The following is a 20,585-nucleotide window of genomic DNA, read 5'->3' on the forward strand; positions in this document are numbered from 1 at the left end:
GGGATAAGTGTCACTGAAGACAGTGACGGTTTCACAGGTGTACACTGATCTCCAGACTCAGTGAGATGTCTACATGAACTATGCACAGGTTTTCACGTGTCAATCATACTTCAATATAATGTTTTCCTAAAAAAAAAAGAATTTGGACCTTGCCCTGAAGGCACCATAGTAGAATTTTTTTGGCCATGAGAATGAAGTTAGGGCCCAGCAGACTTCTTACCCGATAAGGCTGCGCAGCCTTCTTCAAGAGGACAGCAGTATGAGGCCTGTGCTCCCGGGCCTCCTGGCCCATCACACACAGTATTTGCTGGTCACCCTTGCAGTAATAATGGAACTTCTCCAAACATAGCCCACATATCTTCTCTGCATTTTTCTCAAGTGGTCTGTCCTCTCCAGGTGGGTCTCTCGCCATCTGTCTTCATCCTCCGGATGTTTTCCACTAGGCTGGCCACATCGGGCTCTCTGCTCAGCAAGGAGCCTGCTTCCTCCTCTCTCTCTGCCTGCCTCTCTGCCTGCTTGTCATCTCTCTCTCTGTCAAATAAATAAAAAAAAAAAAACAAACTTAAAAAAAAAGGAAACATAAGAAATGTATTCACATCCCAATTTAAAATACTTGCATATGTACGCGCACATAAACACACACACAGACACACACACACACACAAATGTAAATTTTGGTAAATACATTTATTCTTTTTTTTAAGGTTTTATTTATTTGAGAGAGAGAGATCACAAGCAGGCAGAGAGGCAGGCGGGGTAGGGGAAGCAGGCTCCCCGATGAGCAGAGAGTCTGATGTGGGGCTCGATCCCAAGACCCTGGGATCATGACCTGAGCCGAAGGTAGAGACTTAACCCACTGAGCTACCCAGGTGCCCACACTTATTCTTTATTACATATAATACACTCTGATTTCTTATTATAATCATTTTTTCATGTTTTGATATGTTTTATTGGAGCAAAATCTCAACAAAAGGTTTTTTGTACTTACAGAATTTATGTAGGGACAGTCCAAACCACTTGGATCCAAGTGAGAATAGCCACTAAACCTCTTTACGTATTTAATTTTTACTAGCATACAAAAAAATATTGTAAATTACAAACCCATCCCTCAATTAACTACAAAAACAGCTTAAAAAACACACAATTTAGACTGGTTTAATCTTGAAAGGTAACCCAATAAGACTAAAAACTAAACATTCCAGGTCCTGCATGAAATAGTAAAATATTCAAAGGTCTTCAGGATGCTTTGACTGATTTGCATCAATAAGAGAACCTGTTTTTGCTGTGGTAAAAGAAATGTGTTCATCTCCAGTTCCAACTCCAAGCTGCTGCCAGCCAACCCTGTCACTCTTCCGTCAAGCTCTTGTGTACATCAGCCTCCTTCTGACCGTGACCCCTCTTCGCAGCTGCTAAACCTTGAAGTATTTTCCGTACCTTGGAGACAAGCTTTGAGATGCTCGTCCACTCTCTTTCCAGGGCCGGCCTCTGGAGTAAATTCCTTTCTTGTTTCACCACCACTCAGTTTTCTGCCTTTTATCCGTGGTGAGCAGCTGGGAACCCCACAGCCAGGTGCTCCTGGAGCCCATACGACTTCCGCTGCTGCGGTCTCGAGGAAGCTTTCCCCGACTCCTGCACACAGCCCTCCCCACCGCACTCTTGGAGCCACTTCTTCAGAGCAGGTCTTGTTCATGTTCCTTGACATGTGGTCTCATACACACTGCCTGAAGGAACACAATGTTTGAAAGGGGATTCTGAAAATTACTGGTCCTGGAAGATTTTAAACATCCATTTCATGGTGAGATATTCTTTAAAATGTTCAAGTATGGGCCGCCTGGGTGGCTCAATCAGTTGGGCATCTGACTCTTGATTTTGTCTCGGGTCATGATCTCAGGGTTGTGAGACTGAGCCCAAGTCAGGCTCCATGCTCAGCAGACAGTCTGCTAGAGATTCTCTCCTTTCCCTTTGTCCCTCGCCCCTCTACATAAAATAAAATAAAATAAAATAAAAACTCAAGTATAGGGGCGCCTGGGTGGTTCAGAGGGTTAAGCCTCTGCCTTCGGCTCGGGTTGTGATCTCGGGGTCCTGGGATCGAGTCCCGCGTCGGGCTCTCTGCTCAGCAGGGAGCCTGCTTCCTCCTCTCTCTCTCTCTCTGCCTGCCTCTCTGCCTACTTGTGATCTCTCTCTCTGTCAAATAAATAAATAAAAATTAAAAAAAAAAACTCAAGTATAATGTCAAGTAAACTAGATGGCTTTTAAAGACTTTTCCAGTGCCCTGACTGTAGGATTCTGACTACTGTACGTTCAAGTTTTCAGTGTCATCCAGCTGAAACTCAAACTCCAGAAACTCATGTCCAAACTTGTCTTTTTGCCCTTTGTAGTAGCACAGGTAGAAACCACTGGACATGGCCATTTTTGGCCCTGCAGAGCCTACCGAAGACCCAGCCAATGTGCCATAAGCTGCCTTATGACTGTCAACTTTTAAATGCTGGTTATAACCCACAAAATTGATGTCATGATACAACGTATTGCAACAAACGCTTGGAAAAACACTGATTTGAACTATAACAACTTTACCACTAACCCTGAACTCTACCCAGAAATGCAACTCTAGGGAGCTACAAAGACCTCCTCTATGACCACTTGAATGTGCTGAAGAAGATGTACCATATGAGCACTAACCGAAAGACAGCTGGAGTAGCTACGTTAGTATCAGACAAACTAGACTTCAGAACAAGACACACTACAAGAAATAAAGACAATTATCACATTATAACAAAGTAGTCAATTTTCTTTTTTTTTTTTTAAAGATTTTATTTATTTATCAGAGAGAGGGGGGGGGAGAGAGCGAGCACAGGCAGGCAGAATGGTAGGCAGAGGCAGAGGGAGAAGCAGGCTCCCCGCCGAGCAAGGAGCCTGATGTGGGACTCGATCCCAGGACGCTGGGATCATGACCTGAGCCGAAGGCAGCTGCTTAACCAACTGAGCCACCCAGGCGTCCCAAAGTAGTCAATTTTCTAAGACCCTTATCAAATACACGTGTCCCAGAGCTGCAAAGCACAGAAAGCAAAAAACTCCACAGAATTGATATGAGAACAGGTAAACCCACAAAGAAGCTGGACATTTCGACCACTCACAAATTGAAAAAAGAGGCACTTGGGTGGCTCAGTTGTTAGGCATCTGCCTTTGGCTCAGGTCATGATCCCAGGGTCCTGGGATCGAGCCCCGCATCGGGCTCCCTGCTCAACGGGATCTGCTTCTCCCTCTTCCGCTCCCCCTGCTTGTGTTCTCTCTCGCGCGCTGTCTCTCTGTCAAATAAACAAATAAAAATCTTTAAAAATAAAATATTGAAAAAATGGGGGAAAAATTAGACAGACTGCCAGTAAGGATGAAGAGGACCTGAAAAACCCTGTCAGCAAACTTGACCTGGTGAGATTTACAACACATTCTTCCCAACAAAAGCAGAAGGCACCTTCTTTTCAAGTGCAGACAGAATATTTGCACAAAGGGACCATATTGTTCACCATAAAACAAACATTAACAAACATAAAAGAATTGAAATTGTATAAAGTATGTTCTTAGTATGTAATACAATTAAACTAGAAATAGATAATTGAAAAATTTTGGAAAATCTCCAAACATTTGGAAATTAAACAACACACTTTTTAAAAAGATTTATTTATGTATTTGAGAGAGCGAGCACAGGCAGGGGGCAGAAAGGGAGAGAGAATCTCAAGCAGACCCCGCACTGAGCACGGAGGCCAACACGGGACTCCGTCTTAGGCCCCTGACATCATGACTTGAGCCAAAACCGAGTTGGACACTTAACCAGCTGTGCCAACAGGTGCCCCGAAACAACACGTTTAAATAAGCCATGAGTTAACAAGAAGAACATGAGGGCACAGCTTGTGATGAGCACTGGGTGTTAGCAACAACTGATGAATCTTGAAAAAAAAAAGCTAATGATGTACCATATAGTGGCTGACTGAACATAATTTTAAAACAAGAGAAAAAGGGGAAAAAAGGGGGGGAATAAATACATATGTGCATGCGTACTTACTGGTGGGGAAAAGGAGAAAAGCAAGAGGGTATTAGAAAGAATTTTGAAATGAAGGTAAATAAAAATATAACATATGAACATTTGTGAAATGCAATTAAAACATGTCTATATGCAGGATGCCTGGGTAGCTCAGTCATTTAAGCCGCTACCTTCAGCTCAGATCATGATCCAGGGTCCTGGGAGTCAGTCCTGCACTGGGCTCCTAGCTCAATGGGGAGTCTGCTTCTCTCTCTGCCTCTGCCTGCCACTCTGCCTGCTTGTGCGGTCTCTCTCTGACAAATAAATAAATGAAATCTTTTTTTTTTAAGCATGTTTATATTAGACAAGGAATGTCCTCTAGTCAATTATCGAAGATTTCACTTGAGGAAATGGTAAAAAAGAAAAACAAATAAAACCCGAAGCAAGTAAAAGGGGAAAATACAGATAAAAACTGAAATCCTAAAACAATCTTAAATTTTGTATGGAACCATAGAAGACCCCAAAAAAACAAAGCAATCCTGAAAAAGAAACCCAAAGCTGGCAGCATCACAATGTCTGACTTCAAGCTCTATTACAAACCAGTCATCATCAAGGCAGTGCGGTGCTAGCACAAAAACAGGCATATAAAATGACATATCAGATAAAGGACTGGTGTCCAAAATCTATTAAGAACTTCTCAAACCAAACAGCTGAAGAGCAAATAATCCAATCAAGAAATGGGCAGAGGACATGAACAGACATTCCTGCAAAGAAGACATCCACATGGCCAACAGACACCTGAAAAATTGCTTGACATCACTCGGCATCAGAGAAAAACAAATCAAAATCAAAACCACAATGAGATCCCACCTCACACCAGTCAGAATGGCTAAAATTAACAAGTCAGGAAAGGACAGATGCTGGCGAGGATGCGGAGAAAGGGGATCCCTCCTAATGCACACATTGTGATTATAGTAAATAGTACTCCACTTTAGACTTAAAAATTACTAAAAGTAGGTATTGATGTTCTCACCACAAAAAAGTGGTAAAGGTGTGTATGATGTGATTAGCGCAGTATGATGTGATTAAGGCATCAGCTAATGCAAAGCTGGCGATCATGTGGCAATACGTACATGTATCAAACCGACACGCTGCACAAGTTCAACTGACAGTGTTATGTGCCCACCGTACCTTGCTCAAGCTGGGGAACGGAGGAAATGCCAGAGATCCCACAAGAAGTGGACAGAGTAATAAAAGAGTTTAGTAAAGGCTTCAGGATATAGAGTCAATATGGAAAATCAATTTTATTTCAATAAATACAAATAAATAAACAACTGGAAATTGACATTTAAAAATAAAAATAGTACCATTTAAAGTAATAACATAAATCATGAAATACTAAGGTATAAATCTTAGAAGGTATGCATAAGACCTCTATCCTATAAACTAAAAAGGTGATAAAAGAAATCAAAGAACAGCTCAATAAATGGTGGAGTATACTGTTATTTATGGAGCCAAGACTCAATATTCTTAAGGTGTCAGTTCTCCCCAAACTGACCTACTGATTAAACGAAATGCCTATCAAAATTCCAACAGGATTTTTTGTAAAAATTGAACAGCTGATTCTGAAATTTTTGTGGAAAGGAAAAGACAGTATAATTGCCAAAACAATTTGGAAAAAAAACACTCAGAGGACTCACACTATCTGCTTTCCAGACTCCCTCGAAGGGTACAGAATTTAAGGCAGTGTGCTGTTAGAGAAGGAACGTGCGTACAGAGCAACAGAACGGAAGAGAGTCTAGAAGCAGGCCCCCACATTGGTATGAACTATCAGTGCTGGACAAAGGACTCAGTAGAAAAAGGGTAATTTTTTCAACAAATGTTGCACCTGGGTGACTCAGTGGGTTAAAGCCTCTGCCTTCGGCTCAGGGTGTGATCTCAGGGTCCTGGGATGGAGCCTCACATCGGACTCTCTGCTCATCGGGAAGCCTGCTTCCCCCCCCCCCCCACTCTCTCTCTGCCTGCTTGTGATCTCTTTGTCAAATAAATAAATAAAATCTTTTTTTAAAAAATGATGCAGGATCAACTGGATATTACATGCAAAATATAAAAAATAAACCTCGACTCATCTCTCACATCATGTACAAAAATTATTACAAGAGGGATCACAGACCTAAAGGAAAACCTAAAATAACTAAACTCCTAGAAAAAAACAGATTAGAGTCTTTGTGTCTTTCGACTGGGCAAAGACACTTAGATATGATGCCAAAACCACCATCCACACACTAAAAAATTGATAATTTGGACTTTATCAAGTTTAACAACTTCTGCTCTTTTAAAGATTGAGAAATTAAAAATTCAAGGCACAGATTGCAAGAAAACATTTGCAAATCATTTATCTGATACAGGACTTTTTAAAAGATTTTATTTATTTATTTGAGAGAGAGTGGGTGACAGAGAGCATGAGCAGTAGAGAGGGGAGCAGCAGAGGCAGAGGGAGAAGCAGGCTCCCCACTGAGCAGGGATCCCAATGCAGGACTCGATACCAGGACCCTGAGATCATGACTGAGCCAAAGGCAGACACTTAACTGGCTGAGCCACCCAAGCACCTGATTAAGGATTTTATCCAGAATATTTAATAGCCCAATAGAAATATGATTAACAGTTTAAGAAAAAAAAATCAGCGAAGAGCACACACACACACACACACACACACACAAATGTATGTAACAGGTGACAAGATACCCCATGAGAAGATGCTAAACATCACTGACTCTAGGAAAATATGAATGAGACATACTATACAATTAGGTATCACTACAGCTACTGAAAGGGCTAACATTAACAAACAAAAAACTTACAAAACCAAGAGCTGATGAGGATTTGGAGCTAGTGGAACTCTCACACACTACACACAGTATGTCAATGAGGGGCTCCTGTGGGGCTCAGTCAAGGCTCTGCCTTCAGCTCAGGTCATGATCCCAGGGTCCTGGGACTGAGCCCCGCATTGGGCTCTCTGTTTAGCGAGGAACCTGCTTTTCCATCTCGCTCTGCCTGCTCCTCCCCCTGCTTGTGCTTTCTCTCTGACAAATAAATAAATAAAATCTTAAAAAATAAATACATAAAAGAAGGCAGAATGGCACCACCACCTGGAAAACAGTGTGGCAGTTCTTTTTTTTTTTTTTTTAAGATTTTATTTATTTATTTTTCAGAGACAAAGGGAGAGAGAGCGAGCAAGCACAAGCAGAGTGAGAGGCAGGCAGAACCCTGGGATCATGACCTGAGCCGAAGGAAGCTGCTCAACCAACTGAGCCACCCAGGATTCCCAGTGTGGTGGTTCTTGTGAAGTCAAACAGACACCACCGGAGCCAGCACTCCCAGTCCCAGTACTGGTCCAGCGAGGGGAGTACATTCCTGCAAATGTTTCCAGCAAGTCTGTCCCCTCGGCCGAGGAAAGCATGAACAAACCGTGCTCTAGCCATACAATGAAATAGCACACGGCAATAGAAAAACGACTGATACCTTCAATAACACGAATGAATCTCAAACGCATTATGCCAAGAAAAATAGGCCAAACTCAAAATTTTATGATTCTAATTATACGAGAATCTCGCAGAGACAAAAACAGTGGGAACGAAAACAGAACAACTCTTGCCCCGGGCCAGGCTCATGCGGGAATTTGAGGGGAATGATAAATCGTTATAGGACCATACATCTATCAAAACTCACGGTACTGCATGTGAATACATGTTCACTGAAAAGGGGGGAAAGCCAACAGACAACTCAGCACTACACTGTGCTCCCAGAGCACCGGCTCAAAATCCTATCCCATTAATTTATTTGCCTACATGTCTCGGTTCAGATTCTTAAAAAGGACAGTGTTGTCTTTATTTATTCGTATCCCTAGTCCCTAGTTGTTTGCAGAACTGCCCTCATTTGTAAGGGGATTTAAAAAGTCTTTCTCTTTGTGCCCAGTGACAACCTTTGTCTACTGCTGTCCTCCCAACATCCCTGGGAGACACGTGTGATCTCCATTTATTACAAGAGGAAACCCAGTCGGACTGCAGACCTGTGAAAAGTCACAGGTCAGGATAGGCAGAGGCCAGGACTGGACCTGGGGCCGTCCTTGTCCACAAGCCACCTTCCAGCCCTGGATGAACCGCGGGGCAAACAGGCCCCGGTCAGGGTCCAGGTTGTTCCCTGGGCTCTCAGGCCTCCACGCTTTCCCCACCACATGCAACTTCAACAGTTTTTTAAAAATCGTAATTGTCAAGTTGGACTTCCCTCTGCATTATTTAAAGCTGATTTTATCCGACTTGGTGAATGACTAAACTTGAGGAGTTTGGTCTGAAAAAAAAAAAAACCAGTTTGATTTGAAGAAGTCATCAGATGTCATATTCTTTTCTGTCGCCTGCTGATTGGGCACTAGAGCCCTGGGCTCTTCTATTCACCCAAAGCAAGGCCAGGGGCGCTGCTGGCGCGTGGGGGGAGGGGTCAGGGCCTTAACCGAGCCACGAAGCCCCCACTGGCACCACCATGCCCAGTAAAGCGGGATGACCATGATCACACACCCCGAAGCCATGGCAGGGGCTCAGTGAGATCGGGGGCACAAGCACCACTTTGCACAGAGACCGCTGGTCAGGTTTCCCGCGGCAGGTCCGGCCTAGGACGCGGATGACCCGAGCCCCAACCTCACCCGCCGCCCTGCGCCCGCCCGCCCTCTTCTCCGCGCGGTCCCCGCGCCCGGTCGGTGGCGGAGCCTGACCCACCGGCCCTCCGACCCTCAGGCCCGGCCCACACTCACCTGGGCCCGGGCTCTCCGGGGCGCTCGTGGCCGGAGGATGCTCGCCAATACTGTCTGCCCGCCCGTGTCCAAGCGGCGAGAAGGCGCGCGGGTGCCGCAGCCCCGGTTCGCGGACGCAGGCGACTCCGACCTCGCTCCGACCAGTCCCGCCGCCGGCTGCCTGGCCACGGGCACCTGCTGGACCAAGGTGGGCACTTCCCCCGGGAGCGGGACGGCCTCTCCGGGCTCGGGCAGGGCGGCCGCGCTCGTCATGCAGTGGCTCCCGCCCTCTGGCACCCCCGCGCCACTCCCGCGTTTTGAAGAGGTTGTGAACCCTTGGCGCCCGGCCCCGTGACGGTGGCACCGGCCGGCTCTAATGGGCATCCGAGGTGGGAGGGCGCAGAGCCAACGCAGGGAGGGCTGCTGGGACACCGGGCCGCGGGGTCGGCTGTCCTACGACACACTGAGCGCTTATCTGGACCAAACCTTACTTTTTCGCAGAAAGGAAGAATCGGGAGAGCCCGGTCACTACTGAAGACAAAGGCATCCTTCTGTGCTGAGACTCCAAGACAGCTACATCCATTGCTCCCCAGAATGCCTGCCCCACCTTTTCCCTAGAAGAATGTGTAAGGTCCTAGCAACGCTTCGTGGGAAGCCAAGCACCCCGTTATTTCGCATCACAGCCTGGGCGTGCGTGATGGCGAGGCTCAATGTCCCCTATAGCTGACCAGTCAGTCCGAGGACATCGGAAGCCCCCCAACCCCAAAGAGGAAGCCGAGGACAAGTTGTGGGTGTTAGAATGTGGGCCTGACTTTGGGGGGTCATCATTCAATCTGCTACTGAGGAAGTCCACACAAGGGAGAGTGGGCCACTTCTCCAGGCCTAGAGAATGCAAAGGAATCCGACTTGTCAAGAATTTTTACTGCATTTACCCACATATTCCCCATCCCATGCATCAAAATTCTATTCTTTCCCAAACAAGTCCCCAAGGTGGGCATAACTGACCCGTTAGTGCTGAGAACTCCCCCTTCTCTGGGGCTCTGCTTGCCTGAGAATTACTGCTGGGCCTGGTCCTCAGCCTCCTGTAGCCCTGACTGCAGGAGGTGAGAGCGCCGTGGACACTGCAAGGAGCTGGGTCATGGGGCTTTCACACGTAGCCTCTAGCACTGACGATTACCGATTACCGTCAGCGCTGACCTCCTCCCGCTTCGGCGGCTGCCCTCAGAGGCGGCCCATCCCACTGCATTTTTCTAGTTCTCTTTTTCCAGTATCCCTCAGTCAGCTCGCGCACTGTGTGCACAGTGCACTTCCTTTCACCGACTAGGGGAAGTTGGAACACCACGCTCCCACCTATGCCAGGGGCCTCGAGTGCCCCGCCCAACACTAGTAATAAACACAGCCAGCCTGGGTGAATGCGGCTTCAAAACCCATAGTTGAGAACCTACTTCTCAGACCGCAGAGCTGGTAGCCCCTGTCACAGACGGTTCCCTGAGAGGCGACTCTGAAACAGAGAGCAGTGTGAAGGGAGTGGTAGGGAGTGCTCTCCCATCAACTCCGGCAGGGAGGGGAGGCCGAAGGAGGGCAGAAGCAGAAGCTGACGTGACACAGTCACAGCAGAGGCCTCAGGCCGTCCTGTGAGGAGCTGGGAGCTGAGATGTCCCTGCAGCATCTCCCCAAAGAGCAAAGAGCTCAGGTCTTTATAACCCCTTATTGACTAGAGGGCATGTGGGCAGCCACGGGGACGGGCGCATAACCTTGAACAAGACAACGGTCTAAGGCAAAGGACAGTCTTTGGAGGTAGCGTCCCCAAGACTCTCAGCCACTGGGGGAATTGTACTTGGTCCTGACGGCGGGAAAATCTGGGAGGCACCCCTGAGCATGCATTACGCGACCCACTGCTGCTTCATCAATGGGCCCATATGCAAAGTAGCCAAAGCTGGTGGCCTCAACAGAAACAGACCTCCGCTCTCGGTCAGCGCTCAGCCTGAAGGTCAGTTCCTAGCTCCCAGTACAGCATCGCTCCTGAGAGACCCCAGCTAGCTGCCCAGGGACAGGCTCGTTTTACTGGGCCCTTTCCTCCAGGGACGTCCCAGGGATAGACGCCCTGATAGATGGGGACAAAGCCATCACAGCCCAGCCTGGATGGCCAGCTGGGAAACTCGTATTCGCAGTTACGGCTTATTACATAACATGCACCATAGCACGTAACAAACAAAACTATGCCAAATAAAATCCGCAGAGGAATCAAGCACACGGGGTAATGTCCAGAGGACGTCAGAAGTCCAGGACGCCCGAGCAGTCACACCGCACATACCGAATTCCTCCGGCAGCACCGTGTGACAGCATGGGGGACGTGCTGCCCATCGAGGAGGCTTGCCCAAGCCGAGGAGTCCGGGTTTCCCTGGGAGTCACTCACGCAGACACACAGTGACTCTCCAGAGGGGAAGCAGGCATTCACCATAAAATACGTACGTGTCCGTATAAACTGTCCAGACGAACTGGTGCAGCGTGACGCAAAACCCCCACAAGCACTTTCATCATCTCCTCTTCAGATTCCCGCCTCAGGGCTACGGGGTGGCCAGACAGAGGACACCCCGACACTGGACGGGTGAGTTCAATGGCAGGTGTCAGCCACGCGTCCTCACAGCTCCCAGGACACCACACACCCGAGATGATCAAATACATGATGGACGGCACTGGCCCAGCCCTTTCTTGTGAGCTCCTGTGTGGGCATTTCTAGGTCCCCAGTGAGTGTCCAGCGACCTTCCTCAGAGAACATCGCCTTCGACGTAAGGTCATTTGTCAGTGTGCTTCTGGGCAGTCAAGTAAGGTCTCCCTGCAAAGGCTGTGCGATGGCAGAGTCCCCCACGGTGCGGCGTGTGGGGCACACGGGCTTTGCTCTGGTGACACGGTGAGAAACCGGGGACTGTGGGGGCAGACTGTGCGGTGCCATGAGGCCGCGGCGGCCCCTGGTTCCAAAGGGCATGTGCTTGGCTTGGTGGAATGATTCTGTAGCCGTCGGAAAGCTGAAAATCAGTGCTCGGGGTACATGGGGCGGGCCGGTGCCTCGGACAGGAATGTGCACCCACAGGAGCCGAGTGGGGAGGTGACCACAGAGTGAGGCCCCCCGGGAGCTCTCCCGAATTTCCCAGACGTCAAGGCGGCACACGATAACTTCATGAAAGTAAACACACAAGTTTGGGTCTTCTGCCACAGGGTGAAAAGCATGCTACCAGTCAGGACATCCCACAGGAAACAAAGTGCCAGTTCAACCAGCGGCCAGCTGTAAAGTCCCTCCCAGCGCCACCACACACTCTGTGGCTTAAAACAACACAAGACTCATTATCTTCCCAAGGCCACAAGTCCAAGTGCGAGTTGAGAGGCTAGCTAAGCTACTCCAGGTGTGGCTGCCGTGGCATCCACTTTCCGTGGCCTGCAGGGACCATCAGGGACCCTCGGACCTCCTATAAGGGCCATGCAGAGCAGCCCACAAAGTCCCCAGCAAATGTCACCTCCTGTGAGGACTTCCCCAACCCACCTGTGATCAGCAGTCCCCCCTGCCTCCCAGGACCATGACCTGGTGCTGTCCTTAGATTACACCCCCGTGGATCCCCCCCCAAACCCCTGTTGTGGTCCGGATTGACTAATCCAGGCTTAGCCCTGAAGCGCCCAAGCACTCCACTCGCAGACCCTAATGAAGGCAGGTTCCCAGGTCCTGCCTCCCTCTCCGTCTCCACTCTCACTCGCCCTCCCCCTGAGGATCCTGTGCACCTCGTCCGGGACTTCTCAGTAAGAAGCGTCTCTATTTCCATTTCCCTCGTGCTCTGTGGACAAACCACAGCTCACCATGCGGGACTCCATGCTTCACTTAACAAAAATTAATTTTAAAAAGTCGTGATGATGAGTCTTACAGGACTAACCTCAAGGCGTCAGTACATCTGATTGCTTCTGGAGGTTCGGAAGGGAGCACCCCTTTCTTCACCTGTTTCTGATTCCAGGGGCCACCGATATTCCTGGGTCTGAGGTTCCTTCTCCCACGTCTGCACCACTCTGGTGTTTTCTTCTCTGCTGCCGTCGAATGTCATTCTTCGTATGCGGACACTTGTGACTGCGTCTGCGCCCACCTGGACAATCGAGGATGTGCTCCTCATCTCGAGACCCTTCGCTTAACTCCCATCTGCCAGGTCCCCTTCTGTCGTGGAAGGAACATGTTCTGGGAATTGGGCACTGATCTCTTTGAAGCCTATTCTTCAACCTACCACACACTCTACCCTCTGGCGCACTAAAATTCATGTCCATCCCATATGCAAAATATGTGCACCCCAACATTCCTAAAAGTCTCCACCCATGATAGCACCAAGGCAAGTCCAAAGTCTCATCGGTCTATCACCAGCTCAGAAGACCCAAACCTCGTAATCTAAATCATGAAACCAGGTCTGCGTGCTCTCTGGGCGTGATCCTCCCTGGGTCAAAATTCCACTCTGGGGAGCTTGGGAAGATGGCGGGGCCGGAGGACCCTGAGCACACCCCGTCCCACATGCACCACTAGGTAGCAACCCCACCCGAGTCAATAACCCAGGGAGCCATCCGAAGACCGGCAGGACAAACTCACAACTCAATACAGAGAAGAAGCTGCATCTGAATGGCTGGGAAGGTGGGACAGGCAGAGGCAGGCACCTGTGCCCATGGGGAGGACACACGAGCCCTGCAGGAGGGAGCTCGTAGGGCGAAGACTAGTCCCCATAATATTTGGCTTTAAAAACCAGAGGGGCTGAGTTCCCCGACGTTTTAAACACCAGTGGTACTTGAGCCTGGCGCTGTAACAGTCAGCTGACCCCGCACCGGCCAAGCCTTGGAGGGTGAGTGAGAGCGGGGGCTTCACCCCCATGGAGAGGGTAGCCTGCGTGGACAGACAGCACTAAAATGGTGTGGTCTGCGCTTCCAGGGGCAAATGGGAGACAGGTCTGTTCACACTGATTTGCGGACATGCCGGGGGCTTCTCTAAAAAGGAGGCAGGAAGCAGGCAGCTGCCACTTCCTCTCTCCTCCCCCTGCATGAATACCGAGTTTCCCTGGAGCGAGTAAGACTACACTTACAGTCTTGGTACAGGCCCCTGGGCAAACTTTGTTAAAGCTGTGCCTGCGATCTACCCAGCTGCCGGGCACACACCCGCTGCCCGTGTTGGCTGGGCCACAGAGCCTTGGTCAGCCGCCACGCTGCGCCCAACGGCCCTCCCCCAGCCTCCGCAGCAGGGATCTTGTGTAGGATTAGTAACCCAAGACACATTTTGCTGACGCTGCCACCAGGCTCACAAGACCCCTGGCGGGCATGCCCTCTCGCAGCCCACCTGCCTGGGTCGCACTCACACCGCAGAGAGCAAGCACGGGCCACAACAGGCAGAGCGTCAGTACAGACGGCTGCACTGTTAGAAGAGGGACTCGGAAAATACGCATGGGACGCTCTCCCAAAGTACCGGGTCCGGGCGAGCAGGGGACACCACCCTGCACGGCACACCAGGACCTCCTCTGCGTGAAGTCACTACTTCCAAGAGCAGAGGACAGAGTTGACTTGATCCACACACAGGAGCAGACCAAGGGAGGCAGGCAAAACAAGAAAGGAACAAGGCTGTGCCCAGATATGTCAGCAAAACAGATATAAGTAGATGCTTGATAGAAAATGTAAAGCAGGGGCGCCTGGGTGGCTCAGTGGGTTAAGCCTCTGCCTTCAGCTCAGATCATAGTCTCAGGGTCCTGGGAGCCATCCCGGCATCGGGCTCTCTGCTCGGCAGGGAACCTGCTTACCCCTTTCTCTCTCTCTGTCTGCCTCTCTGCCTGCTTGTGATCTCTATCAAATAAATAAATAAATAAATCTTAAAAAAAAAAAAAAAGAAAAGAAAACCTGAAAGACTCCACCAAAAAAATTGCTGGAACTGATACACAAATTCAATAAAGTATCCAAGATACAAAATCCACATGCAGAAATGTGTTGCATTTCTAACACTAATAACAAAGCAGCAGAAAGAGAAATTAAGGAATTGATCCCATTTATAACTTCACTGAAAATCATAAGATACAGAGAAATGGAAAAACATTCCATGCTCACAGATTGGAAGAACATCATTAAAATGTCTATGCTACCCAAAGCAATCTATATATTCAATGCAATCCCTATCAAAATACCATCAACATTTTTAACTGAGTTAAAACAATCCTAAAATTTGTATGGAACCATAAAAGATCCTGAATAGCCAAAGAAATCCTGAAAAAGCAAAACAGGAAACATCACAGTTTGGGACTTCAAACTCTATTACAGAACTGTAATCATCATGACAGCATGGTACTGGCACAGATACACAGATCAATGGAACAGAATAGAGAGCCCAGAAATGGACCCTCAACTCCATGGCCAACTAATCTTCAACAAAGCGGGAAAGAACATCTAATAGAAAAAGGACAATCTCTTCAATAAATAGTGTTGGGAACACGGGACAGCCACATGCAGAAGAATGAGACTGAACCATTTCCTCACACCAACACAAAAATAGATTCAAAATAGATGAAAGACCTCAATGTGAGAAAGGAATCTTCTTGAGGAGAATACAGGCAGCAGCCTCTGTGACCTTGACCTCAGCAACATCTCCAAAAGCAAAGGAAGTTGGGGGGAAAAGGAACTATTGGGACTTCATCAAGCTCAAAAGCTTTTGCACAGAAAAAGGAAACAGTCAAAAAAACAAAAGACAACTTACAGGATGGGAGAAGATATTTGCAAACAACTATCAGATAAAGGGCTGGTATCCAAAATCTATAAACTTAGCAAACTCAACACCCGCAGAACAAATAACCCAGTCAAGAAATGGACAGAAGGGCGCCTGGGTGGCTCAGTGGGTTAAGCCGCTGCCTTCGGCTCAGGTCATGATCTCAGGGTCCTGGGATCGAGTCCCGCATCGGGCTCTCTGCTCGACAGGGAGCCTGCTTCGCTCTCTCTCTCTCTCTGCCTGCCTCTCCATCTACTTGTGATTTCTCTCTGTCAAATGAATAAATAAAATCTTTAAAAAAAAAAAAAAAGGAATGGACAGAAGACATGAACAGACATTTCTCCAAAGATATCCAAATGACCAAAAGACAGATGAAAAAGTGGTCAGCATCACTAGACATTAGGGAAATGCAAATCAAAACCTCAATGAGATATCACCTCACACCAGTCAGAATGGCTAAAATCAACAAGTCAGGAAACGACAGATGCTGGCGAGGATGCGGAGAAAGGGGAACCCTCCTACACTGTTGGTGGGAATGCAAGCTGGTGCAGCCACTCTGGAAAAAAGCATGGAGGTTCCTCAAAAAGTCGAAAATAGAGCTACCCTACGACCCAGCAATTGCACTACTGGGTCTTTACCCCCCAAATACAGATGTAGTGATCTGAAGGGGCACGTGCACCCCAATATTCATAGCAGCCATGTCCACAACAGCCAAACATGGAGAGAGCGCAGGTGTCCATCAGCAGATGCATGGGTGAAGGAGATAAAGAAGATAAAGGGAAGTTGCCCAGAGCCTGCACTTACCGCCCTAGTGCAGGGTCTGCGCGACTTTTGTTAAAGATACACAATGGAATATTATTCAGCCATAAAGAGGAATGAAACCGTGCATGGACGCAGCTAGTGTATTATGCTATGTGAGATAAGTCAGTCATAGAAAGACAATTATCGTATGGTTTCACTTCTATCTGGAGCTTAAGAAAGAAAACAGATAAAGACATGGGAAGAGGGAAGAGAAAAAGTGGAGAGAGGGAAACAAGCCTTAGCAACTCTTAGTGATAGAGAACAGACTGAGGGTGGACGGAGGCAGGTGGGTGAGAAAAGGGGCTAAACGGGTGACGGGCGTTAAGTGGGCGTGTGCTGGGATGAGTACTGGGTCTTGTGTGCACTAAATTCTACTCCTGAAACCAGTATTATAGTATCTGTTCACTAACTAGAATGTAAATAAAAACTTAAAACAAAGAAAGAGATGGATTTGTGAGGCTGAAGATGAAAAGGGAATTATCTTTTCCATTCAGTTAGCATCAGGAGAGACTGCAGAACCCAGCTCCCGCCCTGCCCAGCCAGTGAACCATGCACTCTGGAGCTCATGCAAGCTGAGGGCAGTTTTATTCCTGCAGACCCTAGTATCACTGCTGTGGGTAGAAAATCTACCGCCTCACCGGCACTTGGGCTGCAGCTTGGGAATTGCTAATACTGGTTTCCTGCTGGCTACCGAAGAGGGCTAAGTCTTCTTTAGTTACGAGTCATGCCATGTACTCTCGCCATACTTCACAGAGGTTTCAAAGCATTCTGTAATATGCCAGGCATGGATTAAATAAACCTCAGCACATTTCCTGGTACTGCACTGAGAGCCCCCGGAAACCACTTAGATCACATTGCATCCCTGTTTAAGGCTGGGTGGTCCTTCGGGGAAGGTAAAATCCAGAGCCCTAGGTCTTTCTCAGGAACGACCTAGACATTGCACAAGCTAGAATGGATAGATGGTTAGTCTTACATCCTCCAATTACAAAGAGAAAGTGCCGCCACCCTCCCGCCAACATCTGATCGACCTTTTTAGGTATGGGAGGTAAAACATCCTATGACTTTGTAGCAAATTCCCAGACAAGCAACAAAACTTACACAGGACCCTGATCATGAGAAGCTTGGGAGGCACCAAAGCTGCTCTCACACGAGCCGTGCCATTGGGGTTCCTGTGTCCCTTTGCAATAGGACTGTGACCACTCTCCCTGTAATCTCTGGCGAGGACATTTTCTCAGCATCCACCAGCCCCGGTCTTGTGAACCCGAGAGCTACGTCCTACAGATGAGAATGGCCCCCTGGACAGCAGCTGTCAGTGAGCTTGAGAGCCAGAGGACCATCTCGCCCACAGGAAGGCTGTCAGTCTCCAATCAGCATCCTCATCAGCTGTGGTTCTATTGTGGGGCAGCTATGGCCACTTTCTTTTTTTTTTTTTTTTAATACTTTATTTATTTGTCAGAGAGAAAGAGCACACGCAGGGGGGAGCAGCAGGCAGAGGGAGAAAGAGGCTCCCCACCAAGCAAGGAGCCCAATGTAGGACTCCATCCCAGGATCCTGAGATCACGACCGGAGCCAAAGGCAGGCGCCTAACTGACTGAGCCACCCGGGCACCCTTATAGGTAACTCTTCTCTTTTATTTTTAATCTCCATATGCTTTGGTAATTTTCTGTTTTAAAAACTTAATATCAAGGCATTTACATGATTGTATAGTCAAACAGTAAGAAGTTTCACAGGTATTTTTGCCCTAATGGTATGTGTGCGTTCCTGAAGGAAAAAAATCAAAAACAGCAAAATGTCCACAAAAATAATAGGATTACAGGGAAGCAGTGTTCTCACAGCCAACTCAAAATCCTCACCTCTGTGGTCACACCACCAAGACGATAATTGCCATAACCAGTATAGTTTGGAAAAGACATATTAAATGCCAACTAGATAAAGATTATAACATGAAATAAAGGATTCCACGCATCGAAGAGGAAAACATACAGAGACCTTGAGACTGTGAGGAAGGCTGGAGGCTGGTGGTGCACGCAGACGGGCGGGGGAGAGGCCCTGAAGGCCCGCGATGAGCGGCTGAGGTTTTGCACAAAATGAAGATGCCAGTTATGGCTGGGTTCGGCTCCCCGTTCTGTGCTTGTGGTCCGAAGGGGCCCCTGCACCCCAGTGCTTCCAGCAGCAAAGCCCGTAATAAGCGAACTGGAAGACAGCCGAGAGGCCGGTGGGCAGAGGAACGGAGAGCGAACCTGCGCCCGGGGGCCGCAGCCGGAGGGCAGCGAGGCAGGCACCTGGGGGCGCCGAGTGCTGCGCAGCCAGCCCGACGGCTCGCAAACCGCGCACACACCGGCAGACGGCACGGAGGCCCGGGAGAGGAGCAGCGGTTCTCGGGGCAGGAAGGCGGGTCGCGCGGAGCCGTGACTCCCAGGCGACGTCGAGGAAGAGAGACCGCGCGGCCGAGGTCTAGCCGCGGAGCGCGAAACCGCACCCGCAGAAGCCGGCTCCGCGCACGGACGCTCCCGAGGCCGGGCGGGGCGGAGCGCTCCTGCGGACGCGCGGCCTGCGGACCCGCGGGGTCACAGGGACACCCGCGCCGTCGGGGTGGCAGAGCCCCAGGCATCGGAGCGGGGAAGCCGGCCGCAGACGTGGAGTCCAGCCGTCACTTCTCGGCTCGGCCTTACCGCCAACTGGGATCCAGGGCCCAGTGGGCCGCGGCGCGGGCGGCAGACGCGGGAGACTCCCCGCCCTTCTCGGGAAGGATCTGCAGGCTTGGGAGACCCCAACGGACGTGCGCCACACAGAGAAGCACTGGGCGCGGCCAGGGGAGCTGGAAGTGCGGCGGGAGACCAGGGACACAGGAGGGACTGACTGTCCCTCCCCGAAGGCGCACTGACGAGCCCCAGGGCGCTCGGCCTCTCCCCGCGCAGACTGGGGGCCGCCGTCTTAATTCCGGCCCTCCAGAGCGCTCCGGAGAGCCTCCAGGGAACAAAAGCTCCGGAGACCCGAACTGCGCGGATACCTAGACTGGCCCCTGGCAAGGGCAGGGCAATTCGGCCGGGCAAAGACGTTTGAGAATCACAGCAACAGGCCCCGCTCCCGGGAGATCAGCGAGGAGATCCCGCCGAGTTCTGATCCACGAGAACTGGGGAACCGGGGGAATGCAACACGTAGAACTCATGGCTTTTTCCCCATGAGTCTGTAGTCTTGCAAAGTTCATTTTTTTTTTAGTTTTATTTTTTTCTTATTCAATTTTTAAAAAATTTTTCCTCTTTCCTATATTAACCTATTTTAACTATTTTATCTTATCAATGCCTTTTTAAAAATCTTTAAATTTTCATTGTTGAAGCGCCTGGGTGGCTCAGTGGGTTAAAGCCTCTACCTCCGGCTCAGGTCATGATCCCAGTGTACTGGGATCGGGCCCTGCATCAGGCTCTCTGCTGAGCAGGCAGCCTGCTTCCTCCTTTCTCTGTCTCTCTCTCTCTCTCTCTCTCTGCCTACTTGTGATCTTTGTCAAATAAATAAAGAAAAAAATTTTTTATTTCATTGTTATAGTTATATTCTCTCCCTTCATTGTATTTAACCTTATTTTTTGTATACAAATAGTATTTTTTTCTTTAAAATGTGGGGATACAATTTCTTCTAATAGATCAAAATATACCCTAAATCGAGCAAATGTTAGTTTATTCTAGTTAGTTTGTTAGTTTATTCTAGTTTCCAGCCTGATCACATTCTTTTCTCTCTTTTTTTTTCTCTTTTCAACCAATTTCTTATTTTATCAATTCCCTTTTAAAGAATATTTTTTGGCTTTCATCTTCACAGTCATATTCCATCCCTTCATTGTGTTTACCCTTATTTTGGTAATGTATATAAGTTTTTCTTTCTTTCAAATTTTGCAAAGCAGTTTCTTCTAACAGATCAAAATACACCCAAAATCAAGGGTATGGCTCTGTTCTAGTCACCAGTCTAATATATATATATTTTTTTTTTCTTCCCCCTTTCTTCTTCCCCCTGGTTTTGGGTCTTTTCTGATTGGTTAGCATATATTTTTCTGGAGTCTTTGCCATCCTATTAGTATTTTACTCTCTCATTCATATATTCTTATCTGGATAAAATGACAAGGTGGAAAAACTCAACACACACACACACACACAAAAAGAACAAGAGGCAGTACTGAAGGCTAAGAACCTAATAAATATGGACATTGGTAATATGTCAGATCTAGAGTTCAGATGACGATTCTC

This window comes from Mustela nigripes, chromosome 5 (genome assembly GCF_022355385.1).
Source record: "Mustela nigripes isolate SB6536 chromosome 5, MUSNIG.SB6536, whole genome shotgun sequence".
Lineage (NCBI taxonomy): Eukaryota > Metazoa > Chordata > Mammalia > Carnivora > Mustelidae > Mustela > Mustela nigripes.